Genomic DNA, 24,638 nt, shown 5'->3' on the forward strand with positions numbered 1-24,638 from the left:
ATTTTTAAGTTATCTAAGTGACTTATATATCATGTTTAACTTGAGTAGCGAAAGACGGTGGTGGGTTTGAAAATGATTTGCCGGGAGTCCGGTGTTCCCACGGGCTCTGGTGAGCCTTGCTCCCGGCTAGCTATCGAGCTAGTGGGTAACAGACGTCTCCGAAAACGTCGGAGCGCTTCTGAAAATATGTGGTGTCTTGATAAACTGAGCAGATATTTGAGGTTTACACAGCTACATTCTCGCCTGAAAACATGTTAAATGTTTATTTTGTGACCCAGAAAGAATAATAACAGTAATATTAAAACTAACTAGCTGCCACCATTGTTGGAAACTGAGCAGGGCCGCGCTATGAATTCTGGGACACAGCTTCTTCTTCTTCGGGGTTTAACGGCAGCTGGCATCCTTGTACATGCAGTGCTGCCATCTTCTGTTTCAGTCCGTTATTACACTCTTAAATCCTGCTACTTATTCCTGCGTCTTTTGGGATCTTACAAAGCTTAAAACGACGCGTCGACTATTAAATTAGTCGTCGACGACTTTGATAGTCGACGTAATCATGACTAGTCGACTAATCATGGCAGCCCTAGTTGTGGGTATAATATTGACTTGAAAGATGGACAAATTGTTTAGTATCTAGAATTGTCTTTTGGGAAAATGCTTTGCTTAACACAAGTTATGGATCATGATTCTTTTTTTTTTCAATTGATTACCAGGTTATTTGTCCAATTAATTACTGTACAACAAATTTTTTTATTGAATCTCCACACAGGATATGCTTGCAAAGGTGGAATATGGGGGAGTGCAGAAGTATGTCAAAGTTCCAGAAAGTGATGAATGCTTTCATTTCCACCAGTTTCTTAAAGATGGTTTGTACTCATGTGCAATTTAAATGAGTATAAAATTATCACCTATAAGTGATCAACAGTAAGACTTGGTGGTTTTAATAGTATAGTGACATTTTGGATTTCTTTGTTTCAGTTATGGACAAGTTCAGCTTGCAGCCTCAATTCTTCACAGAAGGTGTACTCATCCTCACTGATACGTCTGACACTGAAGTTGTCGCAGACATTTTTGATGAGCTGGTAAAGTCTGGAGTTCGAGCTTTCAAAGTTGGATATAGAATGCAGACAGCAACAGGTACAGTAGATCCATAATAATTTAGAGGAGTACATTTCTTCATGGTCTTCAAAGTTTACATGAATATTAGCCAGATTTAACAACCTTTCAGATTCCAATTTTCTTCTTTGAAAAACTGTAAAATGCTTTTATATGTTGAGTGCATATTACATGCTGTTATCAGATATAATTTATGTGGTTGAACATTATTGCAGTTGTTGTGACTTCTCATATGCATTTTGCACATTTTTTTTCAATGCCTTTTATGTCCCTTTTTTCCCCTTTAAGACATTGAGATCAGTGTGGCTGACGATGAATCAGAGTCATCGGTACAGCCAATCCCTCTTGCCCTCCTGACATCGCCAGTTTCATTGTCAGACCATCCATCGTCCCCAGCTTCTACCAGTTCATCAGATTCAACTATGATCCTCAAAAGTACAAAGAACAGGAAGAAGGGCCTACAAGTGCTTGATCGCGATGAAGCGAAGCAGGTCAAAAGCAAAGCCTAAAGCAATTTCCAGTGCTTAACAGCATTATACAAACACTAACTTTTTTGTATAATTTGCTTTAGTTTAATCAGTATGACTTTTTTTTTTTTAAACAGAAGGTTTGTAGTGTCCTGAGCTCAAACCCAAAGGGTGAAGAAATTTTCAATGAATACGACAAAACTAAAACACTGTCAGATCCAACTCATCGACAAATGGTCAACATACTGGTTGCAGATATGATAGAATCACATGGGTAAGTATTCTTTGATGATCATAAAAACAATTGTCGAGTGAGCAGAAGAGCAATACACTTTGTTTTGTTTTTGAAAGGAGGATTCCGCCCATAAGTGTTCGGACTAACTATGCACTGGGGATTGCAACGCTTTTTCCATATCTCCAAGATCCTTACTCAAAAAATGGCTATGTAAGTGTTATCTCTGAAACGCAACATCTCTGTAATTTATACATGTTGTTAAAGTGGTACCAAATATGCATTCCTTTGTTGCATTTTTTTGTTGTGTATGTTTTTTGTTTGTTTTTGTGTGTGATTGATGTGCATGCATGAGCAGGAACATTACTATGATCCGGAGGCTAATACTGGCTATCTTGCTTGGAGACTCAAGACTGTCCAACGCAATACCTATGATGGTGCTAGTGGGTGTCCCAGGCCAAGCTTCCAGCACAGTCCAACAACCCGAAGAGAATCTTTGTTTGTTAGTGGACAGCTTTTTGGTGAGGAGTGCAGAGAGGCTCTGTCTGTTATTAGACACTCAACAGATAGGTCTGTGGTTAAAGAGAAGATGAAAGCTACTTTTGAATATAGACAGAAGCTGGTACATGACCCAGATGCAACATCATCAATCTTGGATGTCTTCCCTCGTTTCCTTGATACACCGGGGTTGGTGAGTATATTTTTAGATATTTCATGATATGAAACTAAAGATAACATTTTGCCAAGAACACTTAAGTAACCAGTATTTGGTTCCTGTTTTGTCTTATTAATAGATTGATCAGGATTTTGCAATGATGCTTGGAGATGAAGCCTCTGGAAGATTTCTTACAAAGTGGTCTTCGTATTTCAAGCAAAAAATCATCGCAGAAAGCCAAAGTCTTCCATCAAGTCCTTGTGTTGAGGAGTTACGAGCATCTTTTGATACGGAGGCTTCAAATGACTGGGGTAAATCTGGACAGTGTTTCAGTATATAAAATACTTACATTTCCATTTGTCTGTCCTAAAACAGTTAACTGAGCGGAAATAGACTAGTAAATTAGTAATTTATGCATCCTTGTGGTTGTAAGCATTTCCAGAAATCTCATCATTTAACTGCTTATTTTCCAACTGTTTTCTAGTCCATGTTTAACCTTTTGTCTCAAATGTGCTTTTTGTCTTTAAGGCTGGGATAGTGACATGGCAGCTCTTCTGTTGTTGCTGCATCTCCTGCCCCCAACATCAAAAGGCCACAAAAAAAACAGCAAAAATTAGCTCTGCACAGGCAGCCAATCATCTTGTGAGATTCATCAAGGTATGCTCTATTACTCTACTCTATTTTTTTGTAAAAACTGTTTGTAATTAATGATTTTTGGTCCATGGTAAGCCACAAGATAAAAACAGAAAAGACGCAGTAAATTAATTACCTTTTGTGTATTTGATATGAAATCATGCTGTATCTATAGATATCAGAAGAGATAAAATCTGGTATGGCTTTCCTTTCCAAAAGAAGTTAATCCACAGATTTGGGTTCAGCACACACTCATTGCCCCTGCAAACAGAAGAATGTGAACTTCAAAAATAAAGCATTACTCTGTTTTATTCTACTTGGATCCATTTGTGTTAAGACGGGTTACTTGCTTGGGCCCATAGACCTTATATGCAAGCCAAACAGTTGAAAAGAAATTTTACTCATGATTGAAATGTGCTATTCAAATTCCAGGAAGGAGTCAGCCTCACTGCTTTCCTGGAGAAAGCTAACACCAGGCAGCCCTTCCTTCTCTGCATTGGTGAGCAAAAGAAGAACATTCAGAGGTTCTTCATCATTGTAGACCAGAAAGCTATCCCATGTGACGCTCCAACTTCAGTGGCTGCTTTTGATGGGCTTTTCAAAGCACACTTTGTCTTCAGCCTCTCATATGATGAAGCTCTTTCCAGTTTCTACACCTTCATTCAAACCACAATCTACAACATTGATGTTGGAAACACAAAAGAAAGCCCTCGAGTCAAGGAACTGAGAGCATGTCTGCTGCAAGACCGTTAAATGCCCGCAAGGTCCACACGCTTTTGGGAGGATTTAAAAAAAACAAAAAAAAAAAACTGTTTGACAATGTTCAAATGCTTTGTTTGTAAAATGCACCACAAAAATTGTTCAGCTCTTTGTCAACATTTGTCAACTGGAAGTCTCATATAAATCATATACATAACAAAATTTCAAGAAGTGTCTCAATCTTGAGTAAAGTAAAACACATTCTGGACCACAAATCACTCCACATTCTCTATTGTTCCCTGATTGCACCGTATTTGAATTACTGTGCAGAGGTTTGGGGCAATACTTACAAATGTTCACTGTCATCAATCTTTATATTACAAAAAAGGGCCTTAAGGATAACCCATAAAACTGGTTACAGAGATCATACAAATCCACTATTCTTAAAATCAAAAATTCTAAAATTCACAGATCTGGTTCATTTTCTCACAGCACAAATTATATATAAAGCAATAAATAACCTGCTTCCTGACGATATTCTAAAAATTTTATCTAAAAGGGAACGGGGATACAATTTGAGGGGGGAATTAAATTTAAAACATCCTCGTATCTGTCACGATACACTTTCCCGCAGCAGGGAGGTCGCAGGTCCGGGGGGGGGGATCTGAAGCAGACGAGAAGGCAGGTCACCAACTAATCACAAGTCACGGATATGAAGCACAAGAGCTGTGAGAACACTAACGTTAGGGGTACAATCATCCAGCGACGAGAGGATCTGTGTTCCAGCCTCAAATAGTGCTCCCGGTGATGATGGGTGAGTGTTGTCAGGTGTGTGTGTGGGCCAAGGGCGGGAGCCCACAGTGAGCTCCGCCCAGGCAGAGAGGGAGAAAACAGCAACAGCAATTGTAGCCTTGTGGGGCCGACCGGGCAGGCACGGAGACCATGACAGTACCCCCCCCTCAACGGGAGCCTCCCGGTGACCCACCAGGCTTACCTGGATGCCTGCGGTGGAAGTCCCGGAGCATGGCACCATCCAGGACAGCAGCTCGAGGCACCCAGGAGCGTTCCTCTATCCCGTAGCCCTCCCAGTCAACCAGGTACTGAAAACCCCGACCCCGGCGCCGGGAGTCCATGATGCGGGTGATATTGTAGACCAGCTGACCATCCACGAGCCGGGGGGGCACAACGGGCTGGAGAGCACCGGCTTGACCTGAGACACATGAAAGACATTGTGAATGCGCATGTTGCGCGGCAGCTTGAGGCGGACAGACACAGGGTTCACAATGGCCTCAACGGGAAAAGGGCCAATAAACTGAGGAGACAGCTTCTTCGACTCAGTCCGTAGCGGCACAAAACGGGTAGCCAGCCATACTTGTTGACCGATGGTGTACACGGGGGCCGGTGTCCGGTGACGGTCAGCGAGGGTCTTGTTCCGCTCCTTAGTACGGAGCAGGGCAGCCTGAGTCGCCCGCCAGGCACGACGGCACCCGCGGAGGTGAGCCTGTACAGAAGGAACGGAGTGCTCACCTTCGATGGCCGGGAGCAAAGGTGGTTGATAGCCCAGGGACGCTTCGAAGGGAGACTTGCCCGTGGCGGAGGATGTGTGGCTGTTGTGGGCGTATTCGATCCATGGAAGCTGTTCACTCCAGGTCGATTGGTTGTGCAAAGTGACACAGCGGAGGGCAGCTTCCAGCTGCTGGTTGGCCCGCTCCGATTGCCCGTTACTCTGTGGATGGAAACCGGAAGACAGACTGACCTTGGCCCCCAGTGCGGAGCAGAACTCCCTCCAAACACGGGACGTGAATTGCGGCCCCCTATCCGAGACGATGTCCTCGGGGATCCCGTGAAGACGGAACACATGGGAGGTGAGGAGCCGGGCCATCTCCAAGGCCGAGGGGAGCTTCGGGAGGGCGACGAAGTGTGCAGCTTTGGAGAAATGGTCGATAATGGTAAGTATGGCGGTGTTACCAGCGGAGGGCGGCAGGCCCGTGACAAAGTCCAAAGAAACATGGGACCATGGTCGAGCTGGTGTAGGGAGAGGCTGCAGAAGACCCGGTGGAGGGCGGTTCGAAAGCTTATTCCGGGCGCAGGTCGAACAGGCGGCTACATACTCCTTGGCATCCCTAGTCATAGCAGGCCACCAGAAGTAACGTCGGAGGAACGAGCAGGTGCGGAGGACCCCAGGATGGCATGAAAAGCGGGCGGTGTGAGCCCACTGGAGAACCTGAGAGCGGACGGCTGAAGGAACGAAGAGGCGACCAGGTGGACCAGTGCCAGGATCCGGTTCGGTCTCCTGCGCCTCTTGGATGAGCCCCTCGATCTCCCAGGAGATGGCTCCAATTACGCAGGCGGCCGGGAGGACAGGCTCAGGGTCCGAGTCCTCCCCAGTGATGGAGAATTGCCTGGACAGGGCGTCTGGCTTTACGTTCCGTGTTCCTGGCCTGTAGGTGATAGTGAAGTCAAAACGAGCGAAAAACAGTGCCCACCTGGCTTGCCGGGAATTGAGACGTCTAGCCGAGCGCAGGTACTCCAGATTCTTGTGATCCGTCCAGACGATGAATGGTTGTGCTGCTCCCTCCAACCAATGTCTCCACTCCTCCAGGGCCAGCTTGACGGCCAGAAGCTCCCGGTCCCCGATGTCATAGTTACACTCTGCTGGGGAGAGACGGCGAGAATAAAAGGCACACGGGTGCAGCTTACCGTCCATCTGTTGAGACAGAACTGCCCCAACCCCGGAGTCCGACACGTCCACTTCCACAACGAACTGCCGTGTAAGGTCCGGTTGCCGGAGTATGGGAGCGGTGGTGAACCTGTCCTTGAGCAGGGCGAAGGCTCGCTGAGCGGCAGAATCCCACTGGAAGGGAACCTTGGGAGAGGTGAGTTTAGTGAGAGGGAGAGCGATTCTGCTGAAATCACGAATGAACCGTCTGTAAAAGTTGGCGAATCCCAAAAAACGTTGCACTTGGCGGCGATCAGGAGGAGTAGGCCATTCCACCACAGCCCGCACTTTCTCCGGATCAGTCCGCAAGTCCCCCTTCTCGATAATGTGGCCCAGAAAACTCACTGACGCCACGTGGAAATCGCACTTCTTCCCCTTCACAAAGAGCCGGTTCTCCAGAAGGCGTAGCAGGACCTGCCGGACATGGACCTTGTGCTCCTCGAGTGTCTTAGAAAAGATCAAGATGTCATCCAAGTACACAAATACACAACGGTTAACAAAATCACGAAGGACATCATTAACCATCGCCTGAAACACTGCGGGGGCGTTAGTCAGCCCAAACGGCATCACGAGATACTCAAAGTGGCCCCGATGCGTATTGAACGCGGTCTTCCACTCATCCCCCTCCCTGATGCGCACCAGGTGGTAAGCGTTGCGCAGATCCAGCTTGGTAAAGACGGTCATGCCTTGAAGCAGTTCAAAGGCGGAGGAAAGCAACGGCAAAGGGTATTTGTTCTTAACAGTGATCTGATTAAGGCCCCGAAAGTCAATACACGGCCGCAGCGAACCATCCTTCTTATCCACGAAAAAAAACCCAGCCGCGACAGGGGAAGAGGAGGGGCGAATCAACCCTGCCGCCAGCGACTCCGAGATGTAACGCTCCATAGCATCCCTCTCAGGCCGGGAGAGGCTGTACAGGCGGCTAGACGGCAGCGGAGCTCCAGGAAGAAGATCGACGGCACAATCGTACGGGCGGTGCAGGGGAAGGGACCGCGCCCGATCCTTACAAAAAACATCCCGTAGATCATGATAAACCCGCGGAACCATCGAGAGGTCCGGGGCGTCCGACGGCGAGGCCGTGGGTGGGAGCGAAACGGGGGAAGCCGCAGCCCGGAGGCAGTTCATATGGCAGGCCACACTCCAACCTAGTACGGCACCCTTCTCCCAGTCGATATGCGGGTTGTGGAGGACAAGCCAGGGGTGACCCAGAACCAGCGGAGTGAGAGGAGCCTTAAACGAAAAAAAACAAATCCTTTCTGCGTGATTGCCAGACAGAGATAATGAAAGGAATTCAGAAACATGAGTGATGTCAGGCAGGCGCTGGCCCGACAGTGCGTGAACGCGGAGGGGGCGTGACAGAGGCTCCAAGGCGATGTTCAGTTTGGCGGCGAGTGAGGTGTCAATAAAGTTCTGCTCAGCCCCAGAGTCAATGAGAACGGAGAGAGAATGAGAAACAGTCCGAACACGCAGAGTAGCCGGCAAAAGAAGCCTGGGGAGAGGGCTTTCACTCGACAGATCGCCCACCAGCACCCTCACGATCACTGGTGAGCGCGCCCTTTTGCCAGCGTTGGGCAGGAGGAGACAGAGTGGCCTTTACAGCTGCAATAAACGCACTCACCGGAGGCAAGACGGCGCTGGCGCTCCGCGGGCGACAGCCGTGAGCGCCCAAGCTGCATGGGCTCTTCCCCATCCCCGGTGTCGGCGTCACACGACCCATGGGCTGCAGTAGGGGTCCCACAAAAGTCCAGCGGGGCATGCCCCGAACGCGCGCGTGCGCTCCGATGTGCGCGCACCTGATCGTCCACCCGCATACACAAAACCAGAAGCGCATCCAGGGAGGAAGGCAGTTCACGGAGCATTAGTTCATTCTTTATTTCCTCATTAATATTAGTGAGCAATGCACTTTTAAGGGCCTCTTCCCCCCATTTCGCCTGTTCAGCCAAGGTAGAAAAGTCAATAGAAAAATCAGCCATGCTGCGTTTACCTTGTTTAAGCGCAAGCAAGCGCTGGCCGGCGGTGGCAGTTGTGGCTTTCCTGTCAAACACACCTTTAAACTTAGTAAGAAAGTCAGAAAAGGTGATGTCCGGCTCCGCCTGAAGCGCAGCTTGAGCCCAGGTTAGAGCACGGTCCTGGAGTAACTGGACGATATAAGCGATTTTCGCACCATCAGTAGAAAAGGTTTGCGGTTGCTGGCGAAACTGAAGGGCACACTGAGTGAGAAAACCAGCACATTTATCAATCTCTCCCGTGAAAGCCCTGGGAGGCTGGATGATTCTGTCACGATACACTTTCCCGCAGCAGGGAGGTCGCAGGTCCGGGGGGGGGGGATCTGAAGCAGACGAGAAGGCAGGTCACCAACTAATCACAAGTCACGGATATGAAGCACAAGAGCTGTGAGAACACTAACGTTAGGGGTACAATCATCCAGCGACGAGAGGATCTGTGTTCCAGCCTCAAATAGTGCTCCCGGTGATGATGGGTGAGTGTTGTCAGGTGTGTGTGTGGGCCAAGGGCGGGAGCCCACAGTGAGCTCCGCCCAGGCAGAGAGGGAGAAAACAGCAACAGCAATTGTAGCCTTGTGGGGCCGACCGGGCAGGCACGGAGACCATGACAGTATCCGTACAACATTAAAAAGTTTTTGCATCTCTGTGTGTGGAGTGAAGCTGTGGAACAGACTAAGTAAAGATATGAAGCAATGTCCAAGCATGGCGCAGTTTAAAAAGTGGTTTAAGGATATGGTTTTTACAGGGTACAGGGAAAAGGTAGAGATTTGATAGGGTGTTCTTGTCTAATATTTTCATGTGTGTGCGGGTGCACGGGTATGTTGGTATGGGTATATATAAAAAAAAAAACAACACCCAGCACGCCCCTGCGGGCGGTTTATCCTTCAAGATCGGGTCCTCTACCAGAGGCCTGGGAGCTTGAGGGTCCTGCGCAGTATCTTAGCTGTTCCCAGGACTGCGCTCTTCTGGACAGAGATCTCCGATGTTATTCCCGGGATCTGCTGGAGCCACTCGCCTAGCTTGGGAGTCACCGCACCTAGTGCTCCGATTACCACGGGGACCACCGTTACCTTCACCCTCCACATCCTCTCGAGCTCTTCTCTGAGCCCTTGGTATTTCTCCAGCTTCTCGTGTTCCTTCTTCCTGATATTGCTGTCATTCGGAACCGCTACATCGATCACTACGGCCGTCTGCTTCTGTTTGTCTACCACCACTATGTCCGGTTGGTTAGCCACCACCATTTTGTCCGTCTGTATCTGGAAGTCCCACAGGATCTTAGCTCGGTCATTCTCCACCACCCTTGGGGGCATCTCCCATTTTGACCTCGGGACTTCTAGGTTATACTCGGCACAGATGTTCCTGTACACTATGCCGGCCACTTGGTTATGGCGTTCCATGTATGCCTTGCCTGCTAGCATCTTGCACCCTGCTGTTATGTGCTGGATTGTCTCTGGGGCATCTTTACACAGCCTGCACCTGGGGTCTTGCCTGGTGTGATAGACCCCAGCCTCTATGGATCTTGTACTCAGAGCTTGTTCTTGTGCTGCCATGATTAGTGCCTCTGTGCTGTCTTTCAGTCCAGCTTTGTCCAGCCACTGGTAGGATTTCTGGATATCAGCCACCTCCTCTATCTGCCGGTGGTACATACCGTGCAGGGGCCTGTCCTTCCATGATGGTTCCTCGTCTCCCTCCTCTTTCTTGGGTTTCTGCTGCCTGAGGTATTCACTGAGTACTCGGTCAGTTGGGGCCATCTTCCCAATGTATTCTTGGATGTTCCTTGTCTCATCCTGGACTGTGGTGCTGACACTCACCAGTCCCCGGCCCCCTTCCTTCCGCTTAGCGTACAGCCTCAGGGTGCTGGACTTGGGGTGAAACCCTCCATGCATGGTGAGGAGCTTTCTTGTCTTTATGTCAGTGGCTTCTATCTCCTCCTTTGGCCAGCCTATTACCCCAGCAGGGTACCTGATCACGGGCAGGGCGTATGTGTTGATGGCCCGGATCTTGTTCTTACCATTCAGCTGACTCCTCAGGACTTGCCTGACCCTCTGCAGGTACTTGGTGGTTGCAGCCTTTCTAGCGGCCTCTTCATGGTTCCCATTTGCCTGCGGGATCCCCAGGTACTTGTAACTGTCCTCTATGTCTGCAATGTTGCCTTCTGGTAGTTCAATCCCCTCAGTTCTGACTACCTTCCCTCTCTTTGATACCATCCGACTACACTTCTCCAGTCCGAACGACATTCCAATGTCATTGCTGTGTATATATATATATATATATATATATATATATATATATATATATATATATATATATATATATATATACACACACATATATATATATTTTTGTAGGTTGTGTATCCTTGAGGTGAAAATGTGTATATGTGCGTATGTGTATATACGTATGTATGGATAGACAGAAACATATGTATATATTAAAAAAAAAAAAAAATTACACATGACATATAATGTAATTGCAAGGAGGTATTTTTGTAGTCTATTGATACTATATAGTGGAAAAGGGGTGGGATTAAATAAGCTTATGCTTCTTCCTGCTCCTTTTTGAACATGAACTTTATTTGGAGTTGTGGTTGCTCGTTTTCCTTTTGTTTTGCTTTGTTCATTTGTCTCTTTTAATTCTATTTTGTTGTACTTTTTCAACATGTTCAAAATAAAGATTCAATCAATCAATCAAACATTTAAAATTTCATCATGGTTTATATCCAAACAAAAATCTGCGTTTAAAATGTGGAGAGCAAGGATGTCTTTCATCTTTTTGTACTTACAATGGCTTTAGAAAACATCTTCATAATGTACATAGTCATTATCACGATAAACATGTAGGGATGGAACAGGAAGTTGCCCAACAAACACATTCTCTAGGAGACTCTTTTAGTGATCAACCATCTACTTCTGCATCTGTATCACAGGTTCCCACTGTTATTTCACAGGACTCGCTTGTTGGAATGTGTGGATCTATTGTCGCTCACTTACAAGCTTCTGGTCTTACTGAGAGTGCTGTTCAAACAATAATTAGTTCTGTTGAGGAAGTTGTCAGTGATGTTCAGAGTCAAGCAAGAGAAGTAGTACTCCAAACATTTTCCCCTGATAGTAAGGAATCAGACATTTACAAAAGAGTTGAGCACAATTTAAACCAATTAGATAACCCCTTTTCAAAATTTAACACTGAGGAAAAAAAGACAGAAATATTACGATGAAAAATGGGAAATAGTTGAGCCTAAAGAATTTGTACTTGGTGTAAGATTGGATACACGTAGACATAGAACTACAGGGGTTTATAGCGAAACACCTGTCAGAGACAAATACATGTATGTGCCCATTTTAGGTACGATACATTCAATTTTCAAGAATAAAGACATTAGAGAATGCTTCTTGCATGAGAAACAAACACAAGCTGGGTTATACAAAGACATTAATGATGGATTATATTTCCAAAACCATCCTCTGTTTTCACAACAGAAATATGCTCTACAGATTTTACTGTATTACGATGATTTTGAAACTGCTAACCCATTAGGTTCGAAGAAAGGGATCCACAAACTGGGCTGTATTTATTTCACTATAAAAAACCTCCCACCAAAGGTTAACTCTGTGCTGATGAATGCACATCTAGCTGCTCTTTTCTACACAGACGACTTAAAGAAATATGGTTTTGAAGAAATACTAAAGCCTTTGATGACTTGAAAATTTTAGAAACTAAAGGAATCCTGCTTCCCTTTACTGAAGAGCCAGTGTTTGGTTCTGTTGTTCAAGTTACAGGAGACAATCTTGCTTTAAATGGCTTACTAGGTTTTGTTGAATCATTTAGTGCAACAAACTGGTGTAGGTTTTGTTTAGTAAACAAGGAAGAAATTCAGTCTGTATTTAATGAAGACAGTTCGGACATTGTTCTGCGCTCCAGAGAACTTCATATTGAACACTGTAATGCGTTAAGTGAAGACCCTGCTCTCACTTCCGTTTATGGAGTTAAAAGATCTTGTGTGCTCAATTCATTGGAATATTTTCACAGCACTGACAATTATGCAGTTGATATAATGCACGATTTATTGGAAGGAGTTGTGCAGTATGAGCTCAAACTTTTTTTTCAATACATGATCAAAAATGGCTACATCTCCATTAGCACATTACTTGACAGGATACAGACGTTTAATTATGGTTTTGTAGAGCGTAAAAATAAACCAAGTGGGTTAAAAATAGATGATAACAGCAAACATTTAGGTTTAAATGCCATTCAGTCATTATGTATCCTACGCAATACTGCACTAATTTTTGGAGACATAGTTGAGCGGGACAATAGCCACTGGAATTTTGTTCTCCTGTTGTTGCAAATTGTTGATATTGTGTTGTCCCCAGTCCTTACTGATGGCATGATATGTTACTTGAAACATCTGATCTGTGATCACCATAACATGTTTAAAAAATTGTTCCCTGGTAGAAAATTAATTCCTAAACACCACCTAATGATTCACTATCCAAGGTGTATTAAGAAAATTGTCCCTCTTATCCACATATGGTGTATGCGTTTCGAAGCAAAACACAATTTTTTTTAAAAGGGCTGTCAAAAATTTTAAAAACCTTACAAAATCTCTAGTAAAGCAACATTGTCAATTGGCCTTTTACTATGAAAATTATTGTTTTAAAAGATTTCAGTTCGGTCCTTTAAAATTAAAAAGAGTTGATAGCATGGAAGGTGGACATTTGTTGTGCGAGTCATTAAATGTAGATTCATGTGTAAATGTTTCAACTACAAATTGGGTTAGAAATTATGGCACTGAATACCAGGTTGGTTTGTTTTTATGCACTGGAATGTCCAGTGATCTACCAGTCTTTAAGAAAATTTGCTATATCATAATACATGAACAACATGCATTCATATTAGGCTGTACTGTCAACACCTTGTACTTTGATGAACACTTTCATGCATACTGCATTGAAGAAAAAAGTAATGAGCATGCTGTATTTCAATTGACCAACTCACCTATGTTAGACCCTGTGACAAGCAATATTCAAAGGAAAATGAGAAGATATACATTATTCCATATTGTTACATGTTTTAAAAAATGTTTTGAAAATGTGGGGCATATAAAAATAAATCTTTTTCAGAAGAACATTGGCTCTTTTTAATATTTTTTTCCCCAAGGAATTTCTAAAAGATCAAAACAGTAAAATTTACACTTTTTAGAATTAATTAGACGATAACTCTTTTATAGTCAAAATAAAATACTCTGTAAGAGTTTATATATTAACTCTTAACACCTAGTTAGTGTTAATGAGTGTTAAATTTTCAACTCCAGGCAGATTTGATATTTAACACTAAATCAGAGTTCATGTACCAACTCTCCAAAAAGAGTTAAATTAACACTCTCTGGTGTGGACCCATATAGAAACTTTAATAGTGTTGAAATCAAATCTGACGGTGTTAATTTGGACATGCTGGATTTGCTGTGTAGGGACGCAGTTTGTCCCGTACTTTAGCTATAATGGAAAAAGACACAAAGCTGGATTTATTCTGTGTGTTTACACTGCACAGCTGCCACTTCTTCTGTCATTCTCTCCCCCTCCTTCTCCTGTTGCTACTTCAATCATGAAACTGGATTGAAACCAGGATCCTTTTCTATGTAGCTGACAGCTGGTAACTGTGCAGGGGCGGGTCTAGCAAAGTTTTGCCAGGGGGGCAGGTGGGGCATTAACAGGGAGAGGGGGGCACAAAGAAACACTTTTTTTTCTTATTCTCATTTAAAATATCTAACTTTAATTAAATAATTATCTGAATCTTGCGAACAAAGTTTTTATCTGACGTAAAATGTATAGAAATCATACATATACCAACAAGACAGTGTACATCACTGTCACAACAGCATTTGTTTTCATTCAAAGGCTTTATGGCTTTAATACCTGGTGGGCCGGTCTCTAGTCAAAATGCCCGATTTTTTTGTCCCAGTCCAGACCTGCAGGTTAATACTGGCAGTGTCACCATGCCAGCTGACTGTATTTCATCATCAGCCACTGTTGTTCTTTATACATCAGTGTTACCAAAGTTTATCATAACGCAGCATAGAAAGTATTTACTTGCTTTCAGGTTTAATTCAAATGTTAGCCTTTTCATTTGTTTCCCCACTTTTTTCCTGTTTCAAAATCAAACACCAGTTTGTGAGAAAATTATCTTCTTTTTTTAATAGGCAGATAAAGTTTTGCATTGGCTTATTTTCCAGTTGTATGTTAAAAATGTTCGTATTTTAATATTCAAAAATGCTTTTGCCCAAAACATATCTGCACTATACAGTGGGGCAAAAAAGTATTTAGTCAGCCACCAATTGTGCAAGTTCCCCCACTTAAAATGATGACAGAGGTCAGTAATTTGCACCAGAGGTACACTTCAACTGTGAGAGACAGAATGTGAAAAAAAAAAAATCCATGAATTCACATGGTAGGATTTGTAAAGAATTTATTCGTAAATTAGGGTGTAAAATAAGTATTTGGTCACCTCAAACAAGGAAAATCTCTGGCTCTCACAGACCTGTAACGTCTTCTGTAAGAAGCTTTTCTGTCCCCCACTCGTTACCTGTATGAATGGCACCTGTTTGAACTCATCATCTGTATAAAAGACACCTGTCCACAGCCTCAAACAGTCAGACTCCAAACTCCGCCATGGCCAAGACCAAAGAGCTTTCGAAGGACACCAGGAAAAGTATTGTAGACCTGCACCAGACTGGGAAGAGTGAATCTACAATAGGCAAGCAGCTTGGTGTGAAAAAATCAACTGTGGGAGCAATCATCAGAAAATGGAAGACATACAAGACCACTGATAATCTCCCTCGATCTGGGGCTCCACGCAAGATCTCATCCCGTGGGGTCAAAATGATCATGAGAACGGTGAGCAAAGATCCCAGAACCACACGGGGGGACCTGGTGAATGACCTGCAGAGAGCTGGGACCAAAGTAACAAAGGTCACCATCAGTAACACACTACAACAGCAGGGAATCAAATCCCGCAGTGCCAGACGTGTTCCGCTGCTGAAGCCAGTGCATGTCCAGGCCCGTCTGAATTTGCCAGAGAGCACATGGATGATACAGCAGAGGATTGGGAGAATGTCATGTGGTCAGATGAAACCAAAGTAGAACTTTTTGGTATAAACTCAACTCGTCGTGTTTGGAGGAAGAAGAATACTGAGTTGCATCCCAAGAACACCATACCTACTGTGAAGCATGGGGGTGGAAACATCATGCTATGGGGCTGTTTTTCTGCCAAGGGGACAGGACGACTGATCCGTGTTAAGGACAGAATGAATGGGGCCATGTATCGTGAGATTTTGAGCCAAAACCTCCTTCCATCAGTGAGAACTTTGAAGATGAAACGAGGCTGGGTCTTCTAACATGACAATGATCCAAAACACACCGCCCGGGCAACAAAGGAGTGGCTCCGTAAGAAGCATTTGAAAGTCCTGGAGTGGCCTAGCCAGTCTCCAGACCTCAACCCCATAGAAAATCTGTGGCGGGAGTTGAAAGTCCGTTTTGCTCGGCGACAGCCCCAAAACATCACTGCTCTCGAGAAGATCTGCATGGAGGAATGGGCCAAAATACCAGCTACTGTGTGTGCAAACCTGGTAAAGACCTATAGTAAACGTTTGACCTCTGTTATTGCCAACAAAGGTTATGTTACAAAGTATTGAGTTGTATTTTTGTTATTGACCAAATACTTATTTTCCACCCTGATTTACGAATAAATTCTTTACAAATCCTACCATGTGGATTCATGGATTTTTTTTTTTCACATTCTGTCTCTCACAGTTGAAGTGTACCTCTGGTGCAAATTACTGACCTCTGTCATCATTTTAGGTGGGGGAACTTGCACAATCGGTGGCTGACTAAATACTTTTTTGCCCCACTGTATGTCAGTAAAAATACTTTGCAAATATTGCTCTCCTTGAATGCTGAATAAACACTGACAGAGCACTGATTGTATCTCTTGTACTTTATCAACACAGTATCTAAAAACTTTGCACCGTAGTGGTTAAAATCTCATTCTAATAAGAGTTAAAAGCGCATTTGGTTATTAGGTTTAAAGGGTTATTGAATTATGGTTAATGGTTGGTAGAATTGTTTTTAACATTACATCTGCCACCCTTCTCCAAATCTGTGCCCCTACCTGGCCCCCCCAACAAAAATTTTCTAGACACGCCACTGATAGAAGGTCAAATTTGAAAGAAAACCATTCCATTCACAGTTCAGATGGATCAATTGATGAGTCTTATAGTGTACAAAGTTTGTCTTCTGTAGTACATGCTAGAAGACGAGCACAGGAATGGCCCTGGTCAGGTGCCTTTTTAACAGCCACCTTTGGATATAAAGTTCACTTATTTAAATGGTGGGAGAAATAAAATAAAGGCCTGTTGCTGTAAGAAATAAATAAACGTAGTTTGTTGAATTGAGAGAGTAATAGTGGCTCCACTTCATTTTTCTCACTCTCACTTGCAGCATTTCTTCCTGCCCTTAGAGGTAAAGGTCAATGAACTTCAAAGCGCGAGAGGCAATAAAAGCAGATAAGGTGAGGAATAAAAACTGTCTATCAAAACACAGTTTCAACAATGGTTACCTATACTAAAAATACTAACTAACTATGAAAGCCATTGTTGCTTTTTGGAATCCTTTTTGCATGTCTCTGTCAACCTAGCTCCCTCCAAAACAATGCTTTGTGAGTCCAAAGGACCCCCTTTGATAAGGTTGATAGGTGTATTTGGACCAAAGGGAAAAGTGTTGAACAGAGTCCAAGAGTTACATGGATTTCCTGAAAGTAACTAAATGCTACGGAGCTCCCTCAAGTAGCTTTGGTACAGGTGCTGTTGTCCTGCTGTATCTGGACTGCTGATAAAAATGCCAACGTAAATCAAGTAACAAAGCTGATGAGGCATCCCATTGAGGTATGTGAAAGAGTTGTTGAAGCAAGGTTAGAAGAGCAATGATGATTAGTGAGGAGCAGTATATCTTCATGATGATTAAAATATCTACAGATGGATTGGCTGGTTTGAGACTATTGATGGACAAATATAGAGAAGGTCAGAAGGAGTTGCATTGTGTCTTTTTGGATCTAGAGAATGCATTTGACAGAAAACACTGTAGATCTGTTTTGAGGGTAGCGAGCATCTGGAAGAGAACTTGAAGAGAAGACATTTTCACTAGAACCCAGGCAGAATACGTGTGTGAACGACAGGTGGAAAAGTAAATATGCAAAGAACAGAGGTAGTGAAGATAGATGAGTTTAAATACATGGACTCAACCATCCAAAGCAGGTGAAGAAGAAAGTAGATTCTGGGTGGAGTGGGTGGAGACAGGTGTCATGTGTCACAGAATGCTAACAGCAAGATTGAAAGGGGGCTTTTAAAAGATAGTAGTGAGACCTGCTATGATGTATGGTTTGGAGACCGTAGCACTGACAAATAGACACGGGGTGTAGTTGGAGATGCCACGATTTTTACTGAGAGCGACCAGAATGGATTGTATTAGAAATGAGCACATCAGAGGGACAGCTCAGGTTGAGGGGCTCGGAGATAAAGTTAGAGACAAGGTTGAGATGGTCTGGATATGTGTACAGGAGGTACTGTGAATAAACTGGATATATGATGTTCAAAATGGAACTGCCAGGCAGGAGGAAAGACCACAATTAAGGTTCATCGATAGGACATACCAAGGGTTGGTGTGACCAAGGAGGATGCTAGAGATAGGGTGAGACAGGAAGAATACTCCAGTGATTAGAAAGTGCCTAAATAGTACTCCAACGAAAAAAAAAACATGTAATTTTCACTTTTCAGACCTTTCAGCCTTTCTCTCCATGCATTTTATTTGCAGCTTTGTCATACCATTTAATTTGTATTGTCAGTAATCAGTAAATTTAAACACACAGATAAATGTTTCTGTTCATGCCACCAAAACATTCTTTGGTTTTTAAAGTGTGGGTTACTGCAAGGCAAGGTATTTACTTTGTTAGAGAAAATGAATTTACTTTTCAATGTTCCCGAAAGGGTTTGTTTCAAAAGAAGTGCTCATCTGAACAGGCATATAATACCAGAGGTACTGATATGCACACTGAATGGCAAGAATCTTGATGTAAATTTGACCAAAATGCAATGAACTGGCACTCCTGAAAGGTGCTTGTGGTGTTGCAATTGCTACAAGTGAAAAGTAGCAAAAGTAGGTGTGTGAAGAATTTAAATAAGAAAGCTCAAGAGAGAAGCAGCTTACTTTCTCACTTTCAAACACCAAGCCAATCTCTATGTAAAGTAGGTTCTTGTCAGATTGTCAGTTTCAGAAAGTCACACTAACAGTATAATGCTTGCTTCCAGTGCCAACATAGGAAAGATAAGTGCCTTGGGGAGGTTGCAGCCTCTATTCCAACTCCTCATGTGTTCTTCGCAGAGCCACAAAATAGGTTCTTTGAGCTTTTTTTTTAACTATATAACATTGAAAAAAAAGTTACTTCTATATAAACCTCTTAAATCCATGCTGGTGAAAAGGAGTGGACTTTTTTCATTCTGTTTCATAATTTAACTCCATGTAGAGTCACTCGCATCTGTAAAGTTTCTACAAAGAGAAAGAAACAGGACCTTCCAATTAGTCATGGTAATGCTGGTTACAGATAAATAAGTGCCATGATTTACAAATTTACAAAGTCCATGCAAGAAAGAAGGTGGTGGTGGCTGCAAGAGTAGCATTTTTTTTATCAACCAAGAAGTTGTTATTCACATCCTGTTATTCACAAAGACAAAGACTTTCATCTTTTGCGCTTGTTTGACAACTCACGGGTTAGTTTTGTTTTCACTTGGTTTTTACTTGCCCTTTCAGCAATTTAGCATTTTTAGTTTGTAAAACTAACCAAGTTTTTTTAGGGGCTCAGAGTCTTGAAAAAGGATTGATCCCATCTAATTTCTTATTTTTTGAATATTTGTCACACTCATCTGTGAAAAGTATAAGGTGCGAGTGGTGGACCTTCCAATTCTATTATTCTATGGCAAATCCCAGTCAGTCTCCAGAGAGCACAGGGCTCATTGAGGACACTGAACATTCAGCCCACTCTCATAATTATTTGGTCACAAACTTACATCAGTGGCCTGATAGATGTTATTTTGTAGCTCTGGCAGTGCAAAAAGTAGCAGATACTGGTCCTTCTGATGGGTTAAGGACTTTCTACAGCCCTGTCCAGTTCTCCTAGAATCACTGCTTGCTGGCAGACACAGCAAACCTACTGGCAATGGCATGTACTGATGTGGCATCTTGGAAGAGTTGGACTATAAGGGCATTGTCTGTAGGGTCCAGGTGTCCCCTCAATCTATCAGAGTGATACTGACTTTAGGGGGGAAAAGAAAGAAGCATTTTGGAAAAAAAAAAAAACATGAGGGAAAAATGTCAGTGGCCTCCACCTGTAAAACTATTCTTGTTTTGGGGGTGTTTCATTGTTGCCAGTCTAGTGCATCTGATGTTAATTTTATTAACATAAAAGCACTGTAAGTGAAGGAAGTGAGAGGTAAGTGATGGAAGTGACGGGAAAAGGTAAGCGACCCATGTTGTAGGTGACGTCGCAGACGCAGGAGATTTGGTGGAAAAAAAGCAAATGGTAGCATAGAATTTAACAAAGTTTCTTTAAGCTTCAGTATTGCCAAATAAACTAATCAATTGTCATATAACTAATAACTAGGGGTACAACAATACTCGTATCGATATTGAACCGTTCGACACAGTGCTTTCGGTTCGGTATGCATATGTATCGAACAATACAAAATTTTTTATTTATTTTATCAACTTTTCTTCTGACGATGCTGTCTGTGTTGAGCGCTCAGTGGATCTGCACTCGACAGTGCAGCCTAGGCAGGGTAGTCGAACGCAGATTCACTGAGCGCAGGGCAAGCTAGCAGATAGAAGTTAAGCTCTCGTTGCAACATGGCAAATTGAACCTCCCCCACCCTCATTCAGATCTGGCGTTTGGAACTATTTTGGTTTTCATGTGACGTATGACCCTGAAGGTAAGTGCGTCATGGACAAAAGTAAAACAGTATGTCGGATGTGCCACGCAATGCTCAATTACATTGGTGGGAACTAGTGCGTTAGCGCAGTTAGCTTGTTGACGTGTTGACGCCATCCAGCCCCACGCACGGGGTGATCCGCGGTAGCTCGTTAGCGGAGTTCTGCCGTGTTGTGGCATTAACGTCATTTCAACGAGATTAACGCTGACAGCACTAGTGGGAACACAACAAATATGACTGCACATTTACTCCGACATCATCCTAGTGCAAAGACAAGTGGAAGCAGACAAAAACAACAAGCACACATGCTACAAACTTTACCCGAGTCATTTGGACAGCCGTTAGCACATGATTCTCCTTATGGGGACCTGATATGTTTAATATGCTACTGAGAATATAGCCCAGAAGAAGCGTATAGTATAGCATTTATTTTGGAAAGAGCCATTTCCCTGTAATAAACTCTCTTTTCCAAAGATGAGTGATTTCTTGATCAGATAGATTATTTTATCCCTTTGTTGTTTCAGCAACATTAAATTTAAAAACTGTACTTTTCAGTTAAAATATATATTTATAATTTTAATAAATGACAAATTAAAAAGGCATGAGCATTTTTTTTTGTATCGAAAAAATATCGAACCGTGACACCAAAGTATCGAACTGAACCGTGAATTTTGTGTATTGTTGCACCCCTACTAATAACATCTGTCCTATCATCTCTAACACCCTGGAGGACAATGGGGAGAGTTTAGACGCTCTCCAAGATTACATTGACCGGTGCTTCCAAGATTTAGTAATGAAGAAGGCTCAGAGTGCATCTTCCCCGGCCAAAATTGAGACACCGTCATTGAAGAGATGTCGCCCGCCAGACTCCCCCGGCACAACATCACCTGCCGGCAAAGACATTGCAGACATCCTGGAGTCAATCGACAAGCGATTTTCCAGTTTCGATGCGAGGCTGTCCCTGGTGGAGATTTTAGACCGGGAATTTAAATCTCTGAGAGAATCCCTGGAATTTAGCCAGGAGCAGGTGGAAACGCTTGCTGCTGAAAATTCCACGCTACGGGAGTCGGGCAAATCTCTCACCGGTAACGTGACCCAGTTAAACATAGAAAATAAAAAAAAAATAAAAGAATCCATTATCGATCTACAAGCCCGTAGCATGCGAGACAACCTTGTGTTTTCTGGTATTCCAGAATCTGCCGGAGAGGACGCGGAAGCAACGGTGAAAAGCTTCATTAAAATCCACCTGAAGCTGCCGGAGGACACCGTAAAGAACATCGCCTTCGAAAGAGTGCATCGCTTGTATGCCATAAGGTCGCCGACTGGGAGACCACGTTCAATTGTGGCCAAATTCGGCCAATTCAAACAGAAGGAACAGGTGAAGAGTCGCGGCAGGGAGCTGAAAGGAACTGACTTCAGCGTGAACGACCAGAAAAAGACCAAAGAGATCCTGGAACGATGCAAGGTCCTGTTCCCAGTTCCACGTAGCTTCATCCAGAGAGGCTCCCGCACTGTCATCGCCGTGGACCGGCTCTATGTAGCCAGCACCACTCCGTGGTTATATTGACTGCACTCCAGATAAGAACCTGCTACACTCTTTTCTTATTCATTCACACTCTCTCCTTTAACATGTGTTTAACCTAGTAATATCAGTATGATGTCATAGCCGATATAACACCGTCACCCTCCGTCATTGCTTTAATTGGAATGTTTCAGTTTCTTTTCTTTTTTGTTGTCGCTTACCGTTCTCGTGTTTTTTTTTTTTTCTTTCTTTTTTCTTTCACTGCTGTGATCACCTACTTCCCCACTCACCTACAAACAACACCCTCTATTTCTGCATATTCACGCACCACGATCATGCAAACACATGCGCTCAACGGCAGCACATTTACAACAGCCTCACAGCACACACAGACTTATAGGACACACACATAAGCCACGCTTGTTCATATTAGTGAATAAACACACACATAGTCAGACTTATGGAGCCTCTCACCACATATTTTTTTTCTCTTTCTATTTACAAACAAGTGATGTTTCCACATTCTCTCCACCCGTCTAAACGAAACACCTAGCGTACATCAGACATTAGACATACACACACAATTATGGGCACACTAAGGTTTGTCACATGGAATGTAAATGGAGCTGGCACCAGAGAAAAAAGGTTAAAGATATTTAACCAGCTTAAAAAACTACAGGCAGATGTTGTTTTATTACAAGAGACTCACAGGCCTGTCACAGGTTTAAACGAACTTAAAACACCTGAGTTTCCTAATGTGTTCGCAGCCTGTTATAATTCTAGACAAAGGGGAGTAGCAATTCTAATACATAAAAACGTTAATTTCACAGTACTCGATACAGTTATAGATCCAGAGGGCAGATTCTTAATCATTAAACTATCTATACGTGATAAAAAGCTATGTATTGTAAGTGTATATGGTCCAAATGTTGATCCCTCATTCTTTCACGATTTTTTCAGTGCACTCTCTGAACACTTAGATGGCACACTTGTTCTTGGAGGCAACCTCAACCTTGGACTAAATGAAGAAATGGATATGCTCAATACAGCAGGAACTCAGTGTAATTGGCAGTCCACAAATATAATCGAACAGTATATGAGCGACTTTGGTCCTTGCGATGCATGGCGCTCCCTTCACCCAACAGCAAGGAATATTCTTTCTTCTCACATGTCCATCACTCCTACTCTCATCTGGATTATTTCCTAGTCAGCAGCTCACTGCTGAGTGATATTTCAGACACTGAGATTCACCCTATAGCTGTCAGCGATCATGCTCCTGTATCTTTAACACTAATACATAAGAAGAATGCTACACCAAGTAAAAACTGGAGATTCAATACATCGCTGCTCATAGATGAAGACTTTATTAAATATTTTAAAAAAAAGAGTGGACTTCATATTTAGACTTTAATGACACTCCCGGAACATCAGCTTCTGTTCTATGGGAATCAGGGAAAGCTGTGATGAGAGGTAAAATCATTTCTTTCTCATCACACAAAAAGAAAGAAGAAAACAAAAATATTCAGGAACTAGAAAAAACCATCAAATCCTTAGAAGCCTACACGTGCGACCGAGATAAAGAATTAATGAACAAAATATACAAAACAAAACTAGAATTAAATGAAATTATTAATAAAAAAAAAAACACAATTCCTAGTACAAAGACTTCTCTTGCAGAATTTTGAACACAGTAACAAATCAGGTCGATTTCTAGCTAACCAGTTAAAAATAAATAAAGAAAAAACAACTATATGTGCTGGAAGAATAAACAACATTTTTAGGGATTTCTATGAAACTTTATATACACCACAAATAAACCCATCTAAAAATGAAATTGAGCAGTTTCTTGACAATGTAACTCTTCCAAAATTACTAGACAGCCAAGCAATGGCACTGGATTTGCCACTGACGCCAGGTGACCTCCAGGAAGTCCTGATGCCCAATAATAAGGCTCCAGGTCCAGACAGCTACCCTGCAGAATTCTACAAAGAACTCTGGACAATTTTGGCACCAGTATTCCACGGAATGTTGCAGGAAATCAAGGAAAATGGCAGACTACCACCAAATATGAATTCTGCTAGCATTAGTCTCCTGCTAAAACCAGGCAAAGACCCTTTATTTCCCCCAATCGTCCAATATCCCTTATAAATGCAGACCTCAAAATAATCTGCAAAGCCCTCTCAAAAAGATTAGAGAAGATAACCCCCTTTTTAATTCATCCTGACCAAACTGGTTTCATAAAAGGTAGGCACTCATCAACAAACGCACGTAGATTACTTAATTTAACACTTAGAGTGTTAACACTAGACTACTCATACAGTAAAAACATTGAAACCACAATATTATCTCTAGATGCAGAAAAAACGTTTGACAGAGTTAACTGGAAATTTTTATTTGCAACTTTACACAAATTTGGTTTTGGAAACTCTTTCATAAACTGGCTAAGAATATTATGTAATTCCCCAACAGCTTGTGTCAGAACAAATGACCAGACATCCTCCAGCTTCTGTCTCCTGAGGGGCACCAGACAGGGATGCCCACTCTCCCCCTCACTGTTTGCAATT

At 43.1% G+C, this 24,638-nt stretch overlaps 1 pseudogene; it reads left to right on the forward strand.

Moving 5' to 3' along the window:
• The first annotated feature begins 645 nt into the window (after positions 1-645).
• On the forward strand, positions 646-3,856 carry LOC147337449 (uncharacterized; annotated as a pseudogene).
• The last annotated feature ends 20,782 nt before the right edge of the window (positions 3,857-24,638 follow it).

The sequence above is a fragment of the Aulonocara sp. 'chitande type north' Nkhata Bay genome, linkage group LG2 (assembly GCF_057382095.1).
Source record: "Aulonocara sp. 'chitande type north' Nkhata Bay isolate Kocher_YH1m ecotype deep benthic linkage group LG2, A_spYH_male_GT1.1, whole genome shotgun sequence".
Taxonomy (NCBI): domain Eukaryota; kingdom Metazoa; phylum Chordata; class Actinopteri; order Cichliformes; family Cichlidae; genus Aulonocara; species Aulonocara sp. 'chitande type north' Nkhata Bay.